Raw genomic sequence first — 19,677 nt, forward strand, 5'->3', positions numbered from 1 at the left:
AAAGCTGGCGTTTAACTCCAAGAAAAGTCTCTATACATGAAAGCTTCAATGCTCAGCCCAAGCACACACCAAGTGGGCCCAGAAGTGGATTTCTGCATCATTTACTTATCTTTGTAAACCTTAGCTACTAGTTTTAGTATAAATATTACTTTTTCTCATTGTATTAGATGTCTTGGTTATTCTAGTTCCCCCTCTAGGGCCAAAGCCAATGAACACCATTATCACTTATGTAATTTCAACGGTGGAGTTTCAACACACCATAGATTAAGGTGTGGAGCTCTGCTGTTCCTCGAGTATTAATGCAAAGTACTATTTTTCTTCTATTCAATTTATGCTTATTCTTATTCTAAGATATTCATTCATACCTAAGAACATGATGAATGTGATGATTATGTGACGCTCATCACCATTCTTAACCTATGTACACGTGCCTGACAACCACTCTGTTCTACATGAAAACAAGCTTGAATGTATATCTCTTGGATTCCTGGTCCATGACGCATGTTTGCCTCTCCTGACAACAGAGCCTTCCATTCCGTGAGATCAGAGTCTTCGTGGTATAAGCTAGAATCAATTGGCAGCATTCTTGAGATCCAAAAAGTCTAAACCTTGTTTGTGGTATTCCGAGAAGGATCTGGGATGGGTTGACTGTGATGAGCTTCAAATTCATGACTGTTAGGCGTAGTGACAGACGTAAAAGGATCATTGGATCGTATTCCGACACTAGTGAGAACCGACAGATGATTAGCCCTACGTAACCCGTAGTTGGACCATTTTTACTGAGAGGATGGACGGTAGCCATTAACAACGGTGATCTTCCTACATACAGCTTGCCATGGAAAGGAGTATGAATGATTGAATGAAGACAATAGGAAAGCAGAGATTCAGAAGGGATGATGCACTTCCATATGCTTATCTGAAATTCCCACCAATGAAGTACATAAGTATCTCTATCTTTATTTTATGTTTATTTATCTTTTAATTATCAAAACTCCATAACCATTTGAATCCGCCTGACCGAGATTTACAAGATGACCATAGCTTGCTTCAAGCCAACAATCTCTGTGGGATCGACCCTTACTCACGTAAGGTTTATTACTTGGACGACCTAATGCACTTGCTGGTTAGTTGTGCGAAGTTGTGAAAAAGAGTTGAGATTACAATTGTGCGAACCAAGTTGTTGGCGCCATTGAGATCACAATTTTGTACACCACTTCCCTTGCAGACTAAGAAAAGTACTTCCTGTAGAAAGCCGTTTGGAATACATCCTGTGGAACATCGGCATTCTGAAGCTGTAGCAGGCGGCATTCTACTTGCCACTAGTTCTGGGCCCCTCCCGCAAGCTGATAAGCGGAAAATTCCACATATTGATTGTTCGAAACATGTTGTGCCTGTAAAGCTCACTCTATGGCCTGAAACCAGTTGTCTACTTTGGTAGAGTTGGTTGATCCTCGAAAAATTGGCGGATGAACCATGAGAAAAGTTGCCAAGGTCATCGGAGTAACTCCCGTGTTATCACTGTTTCCCTCAGCATTGTCATTTGCATTTTCTTCACCATTCCTGTTTCCGTTTCTGGCCAGTTGGCCTAACCTCCGCACAGCTTGCAGAGTCGCAGCAGCATTAGCCTCCATGGTGTTCGCTAAGTTCACCATCGCTGCCATGAATTTGGCCTGGTTGTCAGCCGGTTGCTCATTCCGACTCTCTCATGAATGAGCTCGACCTCGTCTATGAGTGGCCATTAGGGTTTCTGTCTACAACAAACAATTGATATCAAGGTGATCAGTCTCAATATCAAAACCCTAGTTCTTCAATTATCCCAAACAGGCAGTCACAAACAAGTATGCTATGCATATATCAAATAGATAACCTAATAGCATCAAAGAAAAGACACACAGAGTATGCATTGAAGCACAATCGGTCCATCCCTTAGGCTCACGAGGACGAACCACTTTGATACCACTAAATGTAACACCCTAATTACCATAAGCTTTACCTCGCATCATAAAGAAAAGGTTAATCAGAGATTACGACAGTTCTAAGCTCATACATATAATATATAGAAGGATTAATATATTCTAGAAGCCCGATGAAGGATATAGCTCAAAAATAGGATTTAAAAAGTGCAAAATATACTAACGAAGCTTCTGACTTAAAGCACAAGAAACATATATCATATAACAAAGATAATAGTGTAATATCATGAGAATCCAGCCACGGCTGGTGGAGTTTAAGCCGGATAGCTAAATACAGACTATACAGAAACCGGACAGTTTAAAACAGCTTATACAAGTTTTTCTCTCTCATATGCAAGCCGCTAGGCAAAAATAAAAAACAAAAGTGAGAGATATATATATACAAAATAAATTAAAGACTCAAAAAGGTATCATGATCCTCTGCTTCTGTCACCATCCAAGCAACTTACTGAGGTGGGTTGCGACCTACATCTGAAAAACATCAACAGAATATGGTATGAGAACCAGAGGTTCTCAGTATGGTAACAGTGCCCAGTGATGTAGGATATAAGACCCCGGGATGCCAAAGGCAATCCTAGACTTCATATCCATCATAAGATTCAATCTTAAGGCACACTAAAATAGTAAAGCTTATATATAAAAATACAATAAATGGGTAATATATCTTAGGGAATTTCTAGTCTAATAAACCACCGCTGTCCCACAGCCTCCACCAACCTATGCTCCATGCTATCCCATTGCCACCGCCTTCCGAGCCTCCAGAATCCCAGTAGAAAACACATATAATTTCAATGTAAGTAAAACACAACTAGAAGCATGTAAGGTAAGTAATTCAAGTAAGCAATTAGGCATGTTATTCAATTAGGCAAGCAATTACAAGTCGGCAAAGCAAACAAACAGATAGAAAATACACATGATGAATGCCTGTGTTATTGGTTGTGATATCACATTGTCGGTTCTGCCAACCCGACACACCTCCATGGAGATGTCGCCCTTCGGAATCATCATTGGGAACCCCTGAGGTATGGTGCTCGGATCACCGTCCAGGATTTTGTGCCTGCACACTCTATTGATCCAAAGGGATGCGAGCGGAATACTCTTGTCTCAGACCTCACATCTCAATGTAAGCGGGATTAACCACCGTCCTTACGCCGTCACCGCTACCTCGATAGGCGGGATTAACCACCGTCTCTGACGGGCGCATGATAAACTCCATTTGTAGGGTTTATCTTGTATTGATTTTAGTAGATTTTAATACCTTTTACCCACATTTATTCAATGAAATAGCATGGTTTCATGATTGTCTTCCAATATGTGCTTAAGTGTGAAAACATGCTTTCTAGACCTTAAATTAGTTAATTTTAATTCACCTTTGATTCCACTAGATGCCTTGATTTGTTTGTTAAGTGATTTCAGGTTGAAAAGGGCTAGGGAAGGATCAAAGGTGTGAAAGGAAAGCATACAAAGTGGAGAATATCATAAAAAGCCAAATAATTGAACTCGCACATGGACGCGCGCACGTACCAGGCACTTACTCGTACCTTGCGAATTACCCCATGGACGAGTACGCGTGCTGTGCGTGTACGTGTCAGTGCTAGTATATGATTTTTTAATGAAAATATGGCCAGCGAATTCTCAAGGGTTGTGGGGCCCAATCCTAACCAACGTTGGCACTAAAGATGTTATTTAAAGCCAAGGATTGAAGAGCAAAGGGACTTTTGATCATTCACACTCATTAGGATTCGTTTAGAGTTAGTTTTAGAGAGAGAAGCTCTCACTTCTCTCTAGGATTAAGATTAGGATTAGGTTTAGTTCTTAGATCTAGGTTTTAATCTTTGCTCTCATCTACTTCTACCTTTCAATTCCTTGTTGTTACATTCATTCTTCTTCTATTCTTTTGTTGTAATTTCCTTTATATTGTTTCTATGTTTTGTTGTAGATCTACTATTGTTCCTTCCATTTTCTTTCCATTCAATTCAAGGTAATTCATAATAATTGTGTTTCTTTTGATTGTTGTTGTTAATTCCTTGCAATAATTGTTGTTATATTCTATTTTTGTTGTCAATTTTCTTTACTTTTCTTTTGTACCTTCCAAGTGTTTGATGAAATGCTTGGTTGGATTTTAGTATAGAATTTGTTCCTCTTGGCTTTGGTTGAGTAATTAGTGACTCTTGAGTTATCTAATTCCTTTGTTGATTGACAATTAGAAGTTGCTAATTGATTTGAATGCCTCTAAAGTTAGTCTTTCCTTTAGGAGTTGATTAGGACTTGAGGGATCAAATTGATTCATCCACTTGACTTTCCTCCATGGTTAGAGGTTAACTGATGAGCGGATAATTTATACGCTTTTTGGCATTGTTTTTATATAGTTTTTAGCAAGTTTAAGCTACTTTTAGGGATGTTTTCATTAGTTTTTATGTTAAATTCACATTTCTGGACTTTACTATGAGTTTGTGTGTTTTTCTGTGATTTCAGGTAAATTCTGGCTGAAATTGAGGGATTTGAGCAAAACTCTGAAGAAGGCTGACAAAACGACTGCTGATGCTGTTGGAATCTGACCTCCCTGCACTCGAAATGGATTTTCTGGAGCTACATAACTTCAATTGGCGCGCTCTCAACGGCGTTGGAAAGTAGACATCCAGGGCTTTCCAGCAATATATAATAGTCTATACTTTATTCGAAGATTGACGACGTAACTTGGCGTTGAACGCCAAGTACACGCTGCTGTCTGGAGTTAAACGCCAGAAAAACGTCATGATCCGGAGTTGAATGCCCAAAACACGTCATAACTCAGAGTTCAACTCCAAGAGATGCCTCAGCTCGTGGATTAATCAAGCTCAGCCCAAGCATACACCAAGTGGGCCCCGGAAGTGGATTTATGCATCAATTACTTACTCATGTAAACCCTAGAAGCTAGTCTAGTATATATAGGACATTTATCTATTGTATTAGACATCTTTGGTCTCAGTTTTATTTTATTCTTCATCTTAGGAGATCATTGATCACGTTAGGGAGGCTGGCCATTCGGCCATGCCTGGACCTTCTGCTTATGTATTTTCAACGGTGGAGTTTCTGCACACCATAGATTAAGGGTGTGGAGCTCTGCTGTACCTCAAGTATTAATGAAATTCTATTATCTTTTATTCAAATCTCTCTTATTCTTATTCCAAGATATTCCTTCGTACCCAAGAACATGATGAATGTAATGAGTTAGATTACCCTCATTATTATTCTCACTTATGAATGTACGTGATTGACAACCACTTCCGTTCTACATGCAACAGAGCTTGAATGTATATCTCTTAGATTCCCCAACAGAATCTTCGTGGTATAAGCTAGATAGATGGCGGCATTTATGAGGATCTGGAAAGTCTCACCATGTCTGTGGTATTCCGAGTAGGATCCTGGGAATCCGGAAAGTCTCACCTTGTCTGTGGTATTCCGAGTAGGATTCCGTTAATGAATGACTGTGACGTGCTTCAAACCTGTAACCTGCTGGGCGTTAGTGACAGACAAAAAAGAGGGATTCTATTCCAGTAGGGGAGGGAACCAACCGGTGATTAGCCGTACTGTGACAGAGTGCGTGAGCATTAGTTTTCACTGCGAGGATGGGATGTAGCCATCAGCCATGGGTGATGCCTCCAGACTGGTTAGCTGTGCGAGTGACAGCCGCATAGGATATTTCCCCGAGAGGATTGAAAGTAGCCACAGTTGATGGTGAACCCCTAAACAAAGCTTGCCATGGAAAGGAGTAAGAAGGATTGAGTAGAAGCAGTAGGAGAGCAGGCGTCCTTGAGCTCTACAGCATCTCCATCCGCTTATCTGAAATTCCCACCAATGAATCTGCATAAGTATTCTATCCCTTTTATTATTCCTTTTTATTATTTACTCCAATAATCACAATTACCCTTTAATCTCCCTAACTGAGAATTGCAAGGTGACCATAGCTTGCTTCATACCAACAATCTCTGTGGGATCGACCCTTACTCACGTAAGGTTTATTACTTGGACGACCCAGTACACTTGCTGGTTAGTTGAACGGAGTTGTGTCCACTCGTGCCAAAAATCCTAAGTTCCACAATTCTACAGTAAATGCAAATCAAAGAATAGTGATCACAATTTCGTCCACCAAGTTTTTGGCGCCGTTGCCGGGGATTGTTCGAGTATGGACAACTGACGGTTCATCTTGTTGCTCAGATTAGGTACTTTTCTTTTCAAAAATCTTTTTCAAAAATTTTTCTTTTTATTTTTCGTTTTTCCAAACTATATTTTCGAAAAAAAATTAATAAAAATACAAAAAAAAAATTAGAAAATCATAAAAATCAAAAATATTTTGTGTTTCTTGTTTGAGTCTTGTGTTAATTTTTAAGTTTGGTGTCAATTGCATGCTTTTAAAATTTTTCTTGCATTTTTCGAAAATCTCATGCATTCATAGTGTTCTTCATGATCTTCAAGTTGTTCTTGACAAGTCTTCTTGTTTGATCTTGATGATTTCTTGTTTTGTGTCTTTTGTTGTTTTTCATGTGCATCTTTACATTCATATTTTCCAAGCATTAAAAATTTCTAAGTTTGGTGTCTTGCATGTTTTCTTTGCATCAAAAATTTTTCAAAATTATGTTCTTGATGTTCATCATGATCTTCAAAGTGTTCTTGGTGTTCATCTTGACATTCATAGCATTCTTGCATGCATTCATTGTTTTGATCTAAAAATTTCATGCATTGAGTATTTTTGTTGTTTTTCTCTCTCATAATTAAAAATTCAAAAATAAAAAAATATCTTTTCTTTATTTCCCTCCAAATTTTCGAAATTTTGGGTTGGCTTAGTCAAAAATTTTTAAAATTAGTTATTTCTTACAAGTCAAGTCAAAATTTCAATTTTAAAAATCTTATCTTTTCAAAATCTTTTTCAAAAATCATATCTTTTTCATTTTTTTTATTTATTTTCGAAAATTTTAAAAATTATTTTTTCAAAATCTTTTTCTTATCTTTTATATCATATTTTCGAAAATTAGCTAACAATTAATGTGATTGGTTCAAAAATTTGAAGTTTGTTACTTTCTTGTTAAGAAAGGTTCAATCTTTAAGTTCTAGAATCTTATCTTGTAGTTTCTTGTTAGTTAAGTCAATTTTAAAATTAAATCTTTTTATCTTTTATCTTATCTTTTTCAAAGTTTTATCTTTTTCAAAATTTGATTTCAAAATATCTTATCTAACTTCTTATCTTCTTATCTTTTTCAAATTTGATTTCAAATCTTTTTCAATCAACTAACTAACTTTTTGTTTGTTTCTTATCTTATTCAAAACCACCTAACTACTTTTCCCTCTCTAATTTTCGAAAATTCTCCCTCTCTTTTTCAAAAATTCTTTTTGTTTTAAATTTTAATTTTAAACTTATCTTATCTTTAATTTTCGAAAATTACTAACCTCTTTTTCAAAATTATTTTCGAAAATTTCTTTCTCTTCTCTTATTCTATTTAATTATTTAATTACTAATACTTCTCTTCACCTCTCTTCATCCACAAATCCGAAATTCCCTCTTCATTCTTCTACCTCTTTCCTCTTCTACTAACATAAGGGAATCTCTATACTGTGACATAGAGGATTCCTTTCTCTTTTCTTTTTTTCTTCTCTTTCTTATGAGCAGGAACAAGGATAAAGGCACTCTTGTTGAAGCTGATCCAGAACCTGAAAGGACTCTGAAGAGAAAATTAAAAGAAACTAAATTACAACAATCCAGAAACAACCTTTCAGAAATTTTCGAACAGGAGAAGGACATGGCAGCCGCAAATAATAATGATAATAATGCAAGGAGAATGCTTGGTGACTTCACAAAGCCAACATCCAAGTTTGATGGAAGAAGCATCTCCATTCCTGCCATTGGAGCCAATAACTTTGAGCTTAAGCCTCAACTAGTTGCATTAATGCAACAAAACTGCAAGTTTTATGGACTTCCATCTGAAGATCCTTATCAGTTCTTAACTGAGTTCTTGCAGGTCTGTGATACTGTAAAGACGAATGGAGTTAATCCTGAAGTCTACAGACTCATGCTTTTCCCTTTTGCTGTAAGAGACAGAGCTAGAATATGGTTGGATTCACAACCTAAGGATAGCCTGGACTCCTGGGATAAGCTGGTCACTGCCTTCTTGGATAAATTCTTTCCTCCTCAAAAGCTGAGCAAGCTGAGAGTGGATGTTCAAACTTTCAAACAAAAAGATGGTGAATCCCTCTGTGAAGCTTGGGAAAGATACAAGCAATTGACCAAAAGATGTCCATCAGACGTGTTTTCAGAATGGACTCTATTAGATATATTCTATTATGGTCTCTCTGAATTTTCAAAAATGTCATTGGACCATTCTGCAGGTGGATCAATTCACCTGAAGAAAACGCCTGAAGAGGCATAAGAACTCATTGACATGGTTGCAAACAACCAGTTCATGTATACCTCTGAGAGGAATTCTGTGAACAATGGGATACCTCAGAAGAAAGGAGTTCTTCAAATTGATGCTATGAATGCCATATTGGCTCAGAACAAAATGTTGACTCAACAGGTCAACATAATCTCTCAAAATCTGAATGGATTGCAACATGCATCCAACAGTACTAGAGAGGTAGCTTCTGAAGAAGCTTATGATCCTGAGAACCCTGCCATGGCAGAGGTTAATTACTTAGGTGAACCTTATGGAAACACCTATAACCCATCATGGAGAAATCATCCAAATTTTTCCTGGAAGGATCAACAAAAGCCTCAACAAGGCTTTAACAATGGTGGACGCAACAGGCTGAACAATAGTAAGCCATATCCATCATCTTCTCAGCAACAGACAGAGAACTCTGAACAAAATACTTCTAATTTAGCAAATATAGTCTCTGATCTGTCAAAGGCCACTTTTAGTTTCATGAATGAAACCAGATCTTCCATTAGAAATTTGGAAGCACAAGTGGGCCAGCTGAGTAAGAAAGTTATTGAAACTCCTCCCAGTACTCTCCCAAGCAATACAGAAGAGAATCCAAAAGGAGAGTGCAAGGCCATTGATTTAATCAAAGTGGCCGAATGCATAGTGGAGGAGGAGGACGAAAATCCTAGTGAGGAAGACCTCCTGGGACGTCCCTCAAGCAAGAAGGAGTTTCCTATTAAGGATCCTGAGGAATCTGAGGCCCATCTAGAGACCATAGAGATTCCATTAAATCTCCTTCTGCCATTCATGAGCTCTAAAGACTATTCTTCCTATGAAGAGGATGAAGATGTGACTGGAGAGCAAGTTGCTCAATATTTAAGAGCTATCATGAAGCTGAATGCCAAGCTGTTTGGTAATGAGACTTGGGAAAGTGAACCTCCCTTGCTCATTAGAGAACTAGACACTTGGATTCAGAAAACTCTACCTCAAAAGAAACAAGATCCTGGCAAGTTCCTAATACCTTGTACCATAGGCACCATGAGCTTTGAAAAAGCTCTATGTGATCTGGGGTCAGGGATAAATCTTATGCCACTCTCTGTAATGGAGAAGCTGGGGATCATTGAGGTACAACCTGCCTTGTTCTCATTACAATTGGCAGATAAGTCTTTGAGACAAACTTATGGAATGGTAGAGGACGTTTTAGTAAAGGTTGGAGGCCTTTACATCCCTGCTGATTTCATAATCCTAGACACTAGGAAGGAAGATGATGAATCCATCATCCTAGGAAGACCTTTCCTAGCCACAGCAGAAGCTGTGATAGATGTCAACAGAGGAGAGTTAGTCCTTCAATTGAATGGGGACTACCTTGTGTTTAATGCACATGGCCATCCCTCTGTGACAGAAGAGAGTAAGTATGAAGAGCTTCTCTCAGTTCAAGGTCAAGAAGAGCCCACACAGTCAAACTCTAAGTTTGGTGTTGTGAGGCCACAACCAAACTCCAAGTTTGGTGTTCAAATTCCATATCCAAACTCTAAGTTTGGTGTGGAGACAACACACTAAATTGATCTGATCATCTTGTGGCTCCATGAGAGCCACTGTCAAGCTATTGACATTAAAGAAGCGCTTGTTGGGAGGCAACCGAATTTTATTTATCTAATTTTATTTTATTTTGTTTTAGTGTTTGTTCCGGGGTTACCTGAAACGTGCAACTCGGTCGTCTTAGAGAGGCCCGAGGTGGGGGATTGATGACCGAGCTTGATGTGCAAAGTGGTTGGTGGTTGTACCTGCAATGACACTCCGATGCTTAAGTTAGCATGGGTCCAAGCAGATATTTGAGTGGAATTAGAGTGTGCCTTATACCTGGGTGCTCCAGTGTATTTATAATAGTTGGCCGTGATCTTCCCTGGATAAGATATTCTTATCTTATCTTATCCTTTGGGAGTTTTATCCCTATCTTTGTGGAACCGCCTTTCCTAGGCCTTTTCGGCTTTTAGGTTTTGGGCTGCGTTCCTTCTGATGGGCCTTCTTAGCTTTGTTGTCCGAGGTCCGACCTCAGGCGTGGGCCTTTGGGACGAGGTCGGACCTATCATGGATTTTGCCGAGTTTGGAGGAGCTCGGTCAGGGTATGAACAGTGCCCCTGCAAGAGTTCATCCTTTTTGAGAGGTCGAGCTCGGGCATAGTAGTTTTTCAAAATTTCAAAAATGGCCGTTCCTGCATTTATTGCATTTTACCGTTTCCCCTCGATTTCCGTTCGGGCTCTGTGAAGGCATTATTTATTTGCCCCTTTCCCCCTTTTCTTCGTTTATTCTGTTCCCTTCCTTTTTTCTGAGTTTTCGCCATTCTCCTTTTTTTGAGCATCGCTTCCTTTTTCTTTGTTCTTCTTCCCTGAATCTTTCCGCGTGTCTTTCCGGGGTTTCCTCTGCGTCGCCGTTCCGTTCTCCTTGCTTCGGAGCTCGTCGTCCTCGTTTCTTTCTTTCCAGGTTTGTTCCCATCTCTTTTCTTGTGCACATATGCTTCTGTTTCTTTTTCTCTATGCCTGGGTTGCCCCGAAAAGAGGCGCCGCCATTGCTTTGTCGTTTGTACATGGGGGGGGGGGGGGCTCTTTTTTTGTTCTCTGGTATCTTGCTCCGGGTTGCTGTATTTTCGTCTTTAAAAGATCTTTGTTTCTTGTTTTGCTGAATGGGTTTTCGCTGTCTGCTTTTATGTGATTTTTGCTTGCTGTTGTATTCTTCTTTGTAGGCAAGAATTTTTATGTCTCGAAAGGTTCTTCAAGCGATGTCGGCCAAGATTCCAAGTGGTCTTGGTTGGGTAGATCCTGTTCCTCTAAGAGTCCCTTCTGTGGTAGATTCTGAGTATTTAGCTAGGTTTCGTAGGCAATGTAGCATATGTGAAGATAGAGAGTCTGAGAGGGATTATGAATTAGTAGCCCCGGATTCCGAGGAGAGAGTTTGCTTCCCGCCCTTAGATAGTTCCGAGAAGCTCTTCTTTTACGCTTATGATTGTTTTTTCTCTAAGCTGAGTGTCCGACTTCCTTTTACCGACCTGGAGTCCGAGGTGTTATGGTCTTGTAACCTTGCCCCTACCCAGCTCCATCCAAATTCTTGGGCATTTTTAAAGCTGTTTTAACTTTTGTGTCAGTTTTTGGGTGTTGCTCCCTCTATTTCTCTTTTTTCCTATTTGTTTGTGTTGACGAAGCCGGGGTCGGGTGGAGGGAAGGTATCTTGGGTCTCTTTTAGGGCTAACCAGGGAAGAAAGTTTTGTACCCTGTATGATGAGTCCTTTCACGATTTTAAGAACTTTTATTTCAAGGTCCGGGCTACTGGAGACGTCCGACCTTTCTTTCTAGATGAGAGTGGGGAGCCTTCTTTTCCTCTTTGTTGCAGGAGAATGTAGTGTCTGTTAAGTATACCTTTGAGAGTCTAGATGAGGTGGAGCAGGCTTTTGTGGGTGTGGTGAGCAGTTTATGGGGTCGGGCACCTCACTTGGACACGAAGAAAATGTTGGGGGATCCAAGCCTTCTCCGTTCCGAGTTAGGTAGTTCCCGACCTCTTCCGAGATTCATCTTTTTTAGTGCTTTGGTTTTGCTTGTTTTTGGTGGAATTTCTGTTGTGGTAATCCCTTTCTTTATTTCTTGTAGAGATGTCTTCTCAGGCGGATTCCATGAAGTTCCTTCGTCGGACGAAGAAATCTGTGGCTGCTCGGAATATCGAGGCCGGGGAGGCTTCTGCCCGATCTTCTCCACAGAAGACTACTGTGGGTGTTCAGACTCGGTCAAAGACTATTCCGACTCCCCAGTTCCGAGCTATAAGTCAGGATCCTCCGACCTCTGGGCCTGCTACTTCTTCTCCTCCTCCGTTTTCGGGTCCTCCTCCCAAGAAGCAGAAGACCTCTCAAGAGCTTGCCGGTTTCAATGATAAGGACTTTGACGCTCTTGGTTGGATTGAGCAGCATATTCTCCCTCAGACCTTTATTTCCACTGATGATGTATCTATGGAGCATCATTTTCAGTATATGGCGCGGAGCTGTGTCCGGATGGCTAGTCTCCATGCCGCTATTGCCCGGGAGTTCAAGAAATCCCCCCTTGGGGCGACCAGCTCCCGACTTGAGAAAGCTCAGTCCGAGCTTGATAGGATTAGTCAACTGAAGGCTGCCAGGATTACTGAGTTGGAGGCCTCTTTGGAGAAAGAGAAAACTAAAGCTACCGCGGTTGTGGCGGCAGCAAAGACATCTGAGGAGATGGCGAAGGCGGCTACAGAGAATTATACTCGGCTATATACCGAGCTTGTGGAGACAAAGGAGAAGTTGCAATCCGCGCAGGACGATTTTTACGAGCTGGAAGGTCATGTGGCCAAGGGTATGGATGCTATGTTTGAAAATTTGAAGGCTCAGGTCCGGGTTCTTGCTCCCGACCTGGATCTGAGTTTATTCAGTACGGACAACGTTGTTGTGGGGGGAAAGATTGTTCCTGCTCCTACCGAGGATGAGGTTCCGATGTCCGACCCCAAAGTTCCGGTTGAGAACCCGACTTCACCTTTAGTCGGGGATGGTTCTGGCGTGGAGGTTTCAAACCGGGATGACGTTGCTTTTGATGCAGTCCCACTATCTATGTTTCCTCCGCAGCCTTCTGTTGATGTGGAGTCTGGAAAGGATCTTGATCCTCTGTAATCTTTTTGGTGTTTTGCCCGGCCTGTGGGCTTTTTGGATGGTTTCTGTAAACGCTTTGGACACCTTTTGCTTATTTAGCTACTTGTAGTAACTTTATTATGCGGTGTTTTTGTTCGCGTTTTGACTTTTTGTTTCCGCTTTTGTGCTTTTTAGTTTGTTTTTGGATAACAACTTTTTAGCTAGCGTTTCGAAACTTCCTTTGCTTTCGTGCTTGTACTTTTTAGCCGCTTTTTGTAAAGCAACTTTTTAGTAAGCGTTTTCGAGATTTCCTTTGATTTCGTTCTTTCGCTTGTACTTTTTAGCTGCTTTTTGTAAAGCAACTTTTTAGTAAGCGTTTTTCGAAATTTCCTTTGATTTCGTTCTTTCGCTTATACTTTTTAGCTGCTTTTTGTAAAGCAACTTTTTAGTAAGCGTTTTTCGAAATTTCCTTTTGATTTCGTTCTTTCGCTTGTACTTTTTAGCTGCTTTTTGTAAAGCAACTTTTTAGTAAGCGTTTTTCGAAATTTCCTTTGATTTCGTTCTTTCGCTTGTACTTTTTAGCTGCTTTTTGTAAAGCAACTTTTTAGTAAGCGTTTTTCGAAATCTTGGTTCTCGCCGTTTTAAGGCTTCTTTCTTGGATCCGAGTTTTTTCTCGGACCTCGGGCGCCCGAGTACCTCCTTTTTGTTGGGTCCGACTTTGTCGTTGGTCGGCTTTTTTAAGTTATTTTTGTAATCTCTTTTTATTTGGCTTTTTTGAGCCATTTCAGAGTTACTTTATAACTTTCCCTTTGTTGGGTCCGACCTTGTCGTTGGTCGGCCTTTTAAGTTATTTTTGTAATCTCTTTTTATTTGGCCCTTTGAGCCTTTTCAGAGTTACTTTATAACTTCTCACATTAATTTGAACCTCGTCGCTTTTATCTTTGCCGACCTTGTGTGGTCTCTTGGCAAATGATTTTTTGCGTTTTGCCGAGCATAAATTAATGCGCCTTGGTGGGGTACTTTCCAGGATTTGTTTCATCATGAGGAAGAAGAAAAGAAAATAGAGAAATTCGATTAGTATTGAAAAAGGAAAGAATATTTACAGAGTGTTTACCCTTTGACTAGGTCGGGTGTCTTACTTTAACCGGGTGTCTCATTAAAAAACCCTTGTAGGGAAAAAGAGTACACCTCGGGTTAAGTTTTTCTAGCTGTAGTACCGCCTTAGGTTACAGGCGTGCCAGGCCCTGGGCAGCTCATTGCCTTCTAGGTCGGATACTTTGTAGTAGCCTGTCCCTAAGACTTCTGTTACCTTGTAGGGTCCTTTCCAATTTGCAGCTAGCTTTCCTTCTCCCGACTTTTGTGTTCCGATGTCATTTCGGATTAGAATCAGGTCGTGAATGGAGAAGCTTCGCTTTATTACTTTCTGATTGTATCTGAGGGCCGTTCGTCGTTTTAAGGCTTCTTCTCGGATTCGGCTCTTCTCGGACCTCGGGAAGGAGGTCGAGTTCTTCCCTTTGTGCCTGTGGGTTGCCTCCTTCGTTGTAGAAGATGACTCTGGGTGACCCTTCGTCTATTTCGATAGGAATCATTGCCTCCATCCCGTAAGCTAGTCGGAATGGGGATTCTCCCGTTGTAGAGTGTGGGGTTGTCCGATATGCCCATAGTACCTGGGGGAGTTCTCGGCCCATGCCCCTTTGGCCTCTTGGAGTCTTCGTTTTAACCCTGCCAAGATGACTTTATTTGCAGCTTCTGCTTGTCCATTGGCTTGTGGGTGCTCGACTGATGTGAATTGCTGTTTTATTTTTAGTTCGGCCACCAAGTTCTGAAAACTTGTGTCCGTGAACTGTGTTCCATTGTCTGTTGTGATGGAGTAGGGGACTCCGAACCTTGTGACAATGTTTTTGTATAGGAATTTGCGACTTTTCTGAGCCGTAATGGTGGCTAAGGGTTCAGCTTCGATCCATTTTGTGAAGTAGTCGACCCCTACTATGAGGTATTTGACTTGCCCCGGTCCTTGGGGAATGGGCCGAGTAGGTCTAGTCCCCATTTTGCGAAGGGCCATGGTGCGGTAATGCTGATAAGGTCTTCGGGTGGTGCTTTGTGAAAATTTGCGTGTTTCTGACAGGGGGCATATTTTCACAAATTCCGTTGCGTCTCTTTGCAAGGTCGGCCAGTAGAACCCGGCCCGGACTACTTTCTTGGATAATGCCCGAGCTCCGAGATGGTTCCCACACATGCCTCCGTGGACTTCTTCGAGGACGCTCTTTGTTTCTGAGATCGGGACGCACCTAAGGAGGGGGTTTGAGAATCCTCTTCTGTATAATACGTCGTGAATTAGTGTATAATTTTGGGCGTCTTTCGTGAGTCTTTTAGCTTCCTTTCTTTCGGTGGGGAGAGTTCCCGACTTCAGGTAGTTGAGTATGGGGGTCATCCATCCTTGTTGTTGGTTGGATATGTTTAGCGTTTCTTCCTCTTTTATCACGGAGGGGGATTGTAAGGTTTCCTGGAGGAGACTTCTGTTGTTGCCTCCGGGCTTGGTGCTGGCGAGTTTTGAGAGGGCGTCCGCCCGGGAGTTTTGCTCCCGAGGTATATGCTGGATCTGTATTTCTGAAAAGTGGCGTAATTGTGTCTGTGTTTGGTCTAGGTATTTTTTCATAGTTGGGTCTTTGGCCTGGTAGCTTCCATTTACTTGTGATGTGACGACCTGAGAGTCGCTGAAGATCGTGATTCTCTGGGCTCCGACCTCTTCGGCTAGTTTTAGACCTGCTAGTAGGGCCTCGTATTCGGCTTGGTTGTTCGAAGCTTGGAACTCGAATTTTAGGGATAGTTCTATCCGTGTTCCTTGGTCGCTTTCGAGTATAACCCCGGCTCCGCTTCCTGTTTTGTTTGAGGACCCGTCGACATACAGGTTCCATGAGAGTGGGGTTCCAGGGGTCTCAGTGTATTCTGCGATGAAGTCAGCTAGGTACTGAGATTTTATGGCAGTCCGGGCTTCATAGTGGAGGTCGAACTCGGACAGTTCCACCGCCCATTGTAGTATTCGTCCTGCCAGGTCCGTTTTTTGTAGGATGTGTCTCATGGGTTGATTTGTCCGGACTTTGATGGTGTGGGCTTGAAAGTAGGGACGGAGCCTCCGAGCTGTGAACACTAGGGCGTAGGCGAATTTTTCTATTTTCTGATAGTTTAATTTGGCCCCTTGTAGTGCCTTGCTTACAAAGTATATGGGGTGTTGTCCTTGGTCATTTTCTCGTATTAATGCTGAAGCGACTGCTCGATGTCCGACCGAGAGGTATAGTACGAGCTCTTCCCCTTTTAAAGGTCGGGTTAGGATTGGTGGCTGCCCGAGGAATTCCTTGAACTCTTGAAAGGCTTTTTCGCACTCCGGGGTCCACGAGAAGGGTTTCCCTTTCTTTAGGAGTGAGTAGAGAGGTAGTGATTTTATCGCTGATCCTGCCAAGAATCTTGATAGGGCGGCCAGCCTTCCATTCAGCTGTTGTACTTCTTTGACACACGTCGGGCTCTTCATATTGAGTATCGCTTGGCATTTGTCCGGGTTTGCTTCGATGCCCCTTTGAGTCAACATGAAGCCTAAGAATTTTCCGGCTTCTGCGGCGAAGGTGCACTTCGTCGGGTTGAGTCTCATGTTGTGTTTTCTGAGGGTGCCGAAGACACTGGTGAGGTCGGTCAGCAAGTTTCCGTCTTCTTGTGCCTTTACCAGCATGTCGTCGACGTACACCTCTAGTTGTAGTCCGATGTGCTCTGAGAACACTTTGTTCATTAGCCTCTGGTAGGTTGCCCCTGCGTTCTTCAGCCCGAAGGGCATTACTACGTAGCAGTAGTTTGCCCTTGGGGTTATGAACGAGGTCTTTTCTTGGTCGGGTCCGTACATCGGGATTTGATTGTATCCCGAGTATGCGTCCATGAAGGAGAGATATCTATAGCCTGAGGCTGCGTCTACTAAGGCGTCGATGTTTGGTAGTGGATATGGGTCTTTGGGGCAGGCTTTGTTGAGATCCGTGTAATCGACGCACATCCTCCATTTTCCGTTGGGCTTTTTTACCAGGACCACGTTTGCGAGCCATAGGGGTATTTTACTTCCCGAATGAACCCTGCATCTAGTAATGCTTGTACTTGTTCTTCTATTGCTTGCATGCGCTCAGGCCCGAGCTTCCGGCGTCTTTGTGGACAGGTCTGGACCCGGGTATACTGATAGCTTATGGCACATCAGGTCGGGGCTTATGCCTGCATGTCGGAGGCTTTCCAGGCGAAGAGGTCGGAATTCTTCTTAAGAGGTTTACGAGTTCCTCTTTAGGCCTGCTTCGAGGTTTGCTCCTACGTTTGTTATTTTTTCAGGGTGTTCCCGATTGGATTTTTTTGGTTTCTCCCTCTGGTTGTGGCGAGTCTTCTCGGGTTTGAACTCGTCCGAGTTCTATTGTATGACCTCTTCTTTTTAGGCTCAGGCTTTCGTTATAGCATCGCCGTGCTAGTTTTTGTCGCCTTTTAGGGTAGCGATTCCTTTTGTGTAGGGAACTTCATACAGAGTGTGGGTTGAGACTATAGCTGCTAGTCTGTTTAGGGTTGGTCGCCCAATGAGGGCATTGTATGCTGAAGTGACGTTGACTATATGTAGTCGATGCTTAATGTTCTAGATTGCTCGCCTCTTCCAAAGTAGTATGTAGCGAATGTATCCTAAGGACGGATCGGGGTGTCCCCTAGTCCAAATAAGTCGGTGGGATAGGCCTTTAGTTCTTTTTTCTTCAAGTCCGAGTTTGTCGAAGGCCGTTTTGAACAGGATATCTGCTGAGCTTCCCTGGTCAACCAGGGTTCGATGTAGGTTGGCGTTTGCTAGGATGATGGTGATTACCATTGGATCGTCGTGCCCGGGTATTACCCCTTGAGCATCTTCTCGGGTAAACGAGATAGTAGGTAATTCGGGCAGGGGGTTGTCTTCTCGGACATGATAGACTTCTTTGAGGTGTCTTTTGCGCGAGGATCTGGATGTTCCTCCGCCTGCGAAGCCTCCATTTATCATGTGAACATGTCTTTCAGGGGTTCGCGGGGTTTGTTCGGCCCGATCTTCGTTATCTCCTCGCCTTCTCTTCCTGGTCTCTTCTCCTTTCTCTGCTATGTATCTGTCGAGTTTCCTTCTCTGGCTAGCTTTTCTATAACATTTTTTAGGTCGTAGCAGTCGTTAGTAGAATGACCATAGAGCTTGTGATATTCACAGTATTCGGACCGATCTCTCCCTGCTCTTTTGTGTTTTAGTGGTCGAGGTGGTGGGATCTTTTCGGTGTGCATACTTCTCTGTAGATGTCTACCAAGGAGACTCGGAGGGGTGTAACTGTGGTACTTCCGTGGCTTGTCCGAGTTGGTTTCTTCCTTCTTCCTCTGTTCCCGATCTCGATCTCGGAGTGGGCAGGTTGATTCCTTCCTAGAAGAGTCTCTTAACTGGGATGTTTCCTCCATGTTGATATATTTTTCTGCTCGCTCCTGCACCTCGTATAGGGAGGTCGGGTATCGTTTGGATAGGGATTGGCTAAACGGTCCCTCCTTTAGACCGTTTGCTAGTCCCATGATGGCTGCTTCAGTGGGCAAGTGTTGTATGTCCAGGCAGGCTCTGTTGAATCGCTCCATGTACTCTCGGAGAGTTTCTTGGTTACCTTGTTTGATTCCGAGTAGACTGGGGGCATGTTTCGTTTTGTCCTTTTGAATAGAGAACCTTGTTAGGAATTTTTTGGTTAGGTCTTCGAAGCTGGTGATTGATCTTGGTGGCAGGTTGTCGAACCACTTCATGGCCGACTTGGTGAGAGTGGTGGGGAAGGCTTTGCATCGAATCGCGTCGGAGGCGTCGACTAGGTACATTCTGCTTCTGAAGTTGCTGAGGTGGTGACTTGGATCGGTGGTGCCGTCGTAGAGATCCATATCGGGTGATTTGAAGTTTCGCGGTACCTTCTCCTTCATGATCTCTTGCGTGAAGGGATCATGGTTGTCTTTGGGGGTGGGGCCGCGTTCTGTCCGATCTTTCAGGTTGGCCTCTATTTTCCGCAGTTTTTCTTCTAATTCTCTGCGCTTGCGAGCCTCCCTTCTTAGATCTTGTTCAGTTTCCTTTTGCTTCTTTATATCCTCTTCGAGTTGTTTCAGTCGGTTTTGTTGTGCCCGGACTGCTTCTAGAATTTCCGAGCTCTTTTCTTTTTCGGGATTTTGTGGATCTTTGTTGGGAGTGATGTCTTTGGGCGATTCTGTTTGTTTCCTCCTGGAGTGCGTGGTGATAGAGGGCTGTCCGGTCGTTCTCCCGGTGTCAACTTCCTCCTCTTGTTCTGATGCCGCGCGGTCATTGTTGGAGGGGTCGTCCGCCATGGTAGAGGGATGACTTCCAGGTCCCCGGCAACGGCGCCAATGTTCCGGGGTTACCTGAAACGTGCAACTCGGTCGTCTTAGAGAGGCCCCGAGGTGGGGGATTGATGACCCGAGCTTGATGTGCAGAGTGGTTGGTGGTTGTACCTGCAATGACACTCCGATGCTTAAGTTAGCATGGGTCAAGCAGATATTTGAGTGGAATTAGAGTGTGCCTTATACCTGGGTGCTCCAGTGTATTTATAATAGTTGGCCGTGATCTTCCCTGGATAAGATATTCTTATCTTATCTTATCCTTTGGGAGTTATCCCTATTTTGTGACGCTTTCCTA

The 19,677-nt window shown here is 42.5% G+C and overlaps 1 non-coding gene across 1 annotated transcript; it reads right to left on the reverse strand.

Annotated features, from left to right (window-relative positions):
• Nucleotides 1–8,149: 8,149 nt before the first annotated feature.
• On the reverse strand, nt 8,150–8,255 carry LOC112798381 (small nucleolar RNA R71). The gene has a single exon (XR_003199993.1). It is a non-coding gene; the product is annotated as a small nucleolar RNA R71 (small nucleolar RNA).
• Nucleotides 8,256–19,677: the final 11,422 nt, after the last annotated feature.

The sequence above is a fragment of the Arachis hypogaea genome, chromosome 4 (assembly GCF_003086295.3).
Source record: "Arachis hypogaea cultivar Tifrunner chromosome 4, arahy.Tifrunner.gnm2.J5K5, whole genome shotgun sequence".
NCBI lineage: Eukaryota > Viridiplantae > Streptophyta > Magnoliopsida > Fabales > Fabaceae > Arachis > Arachis hypogaea.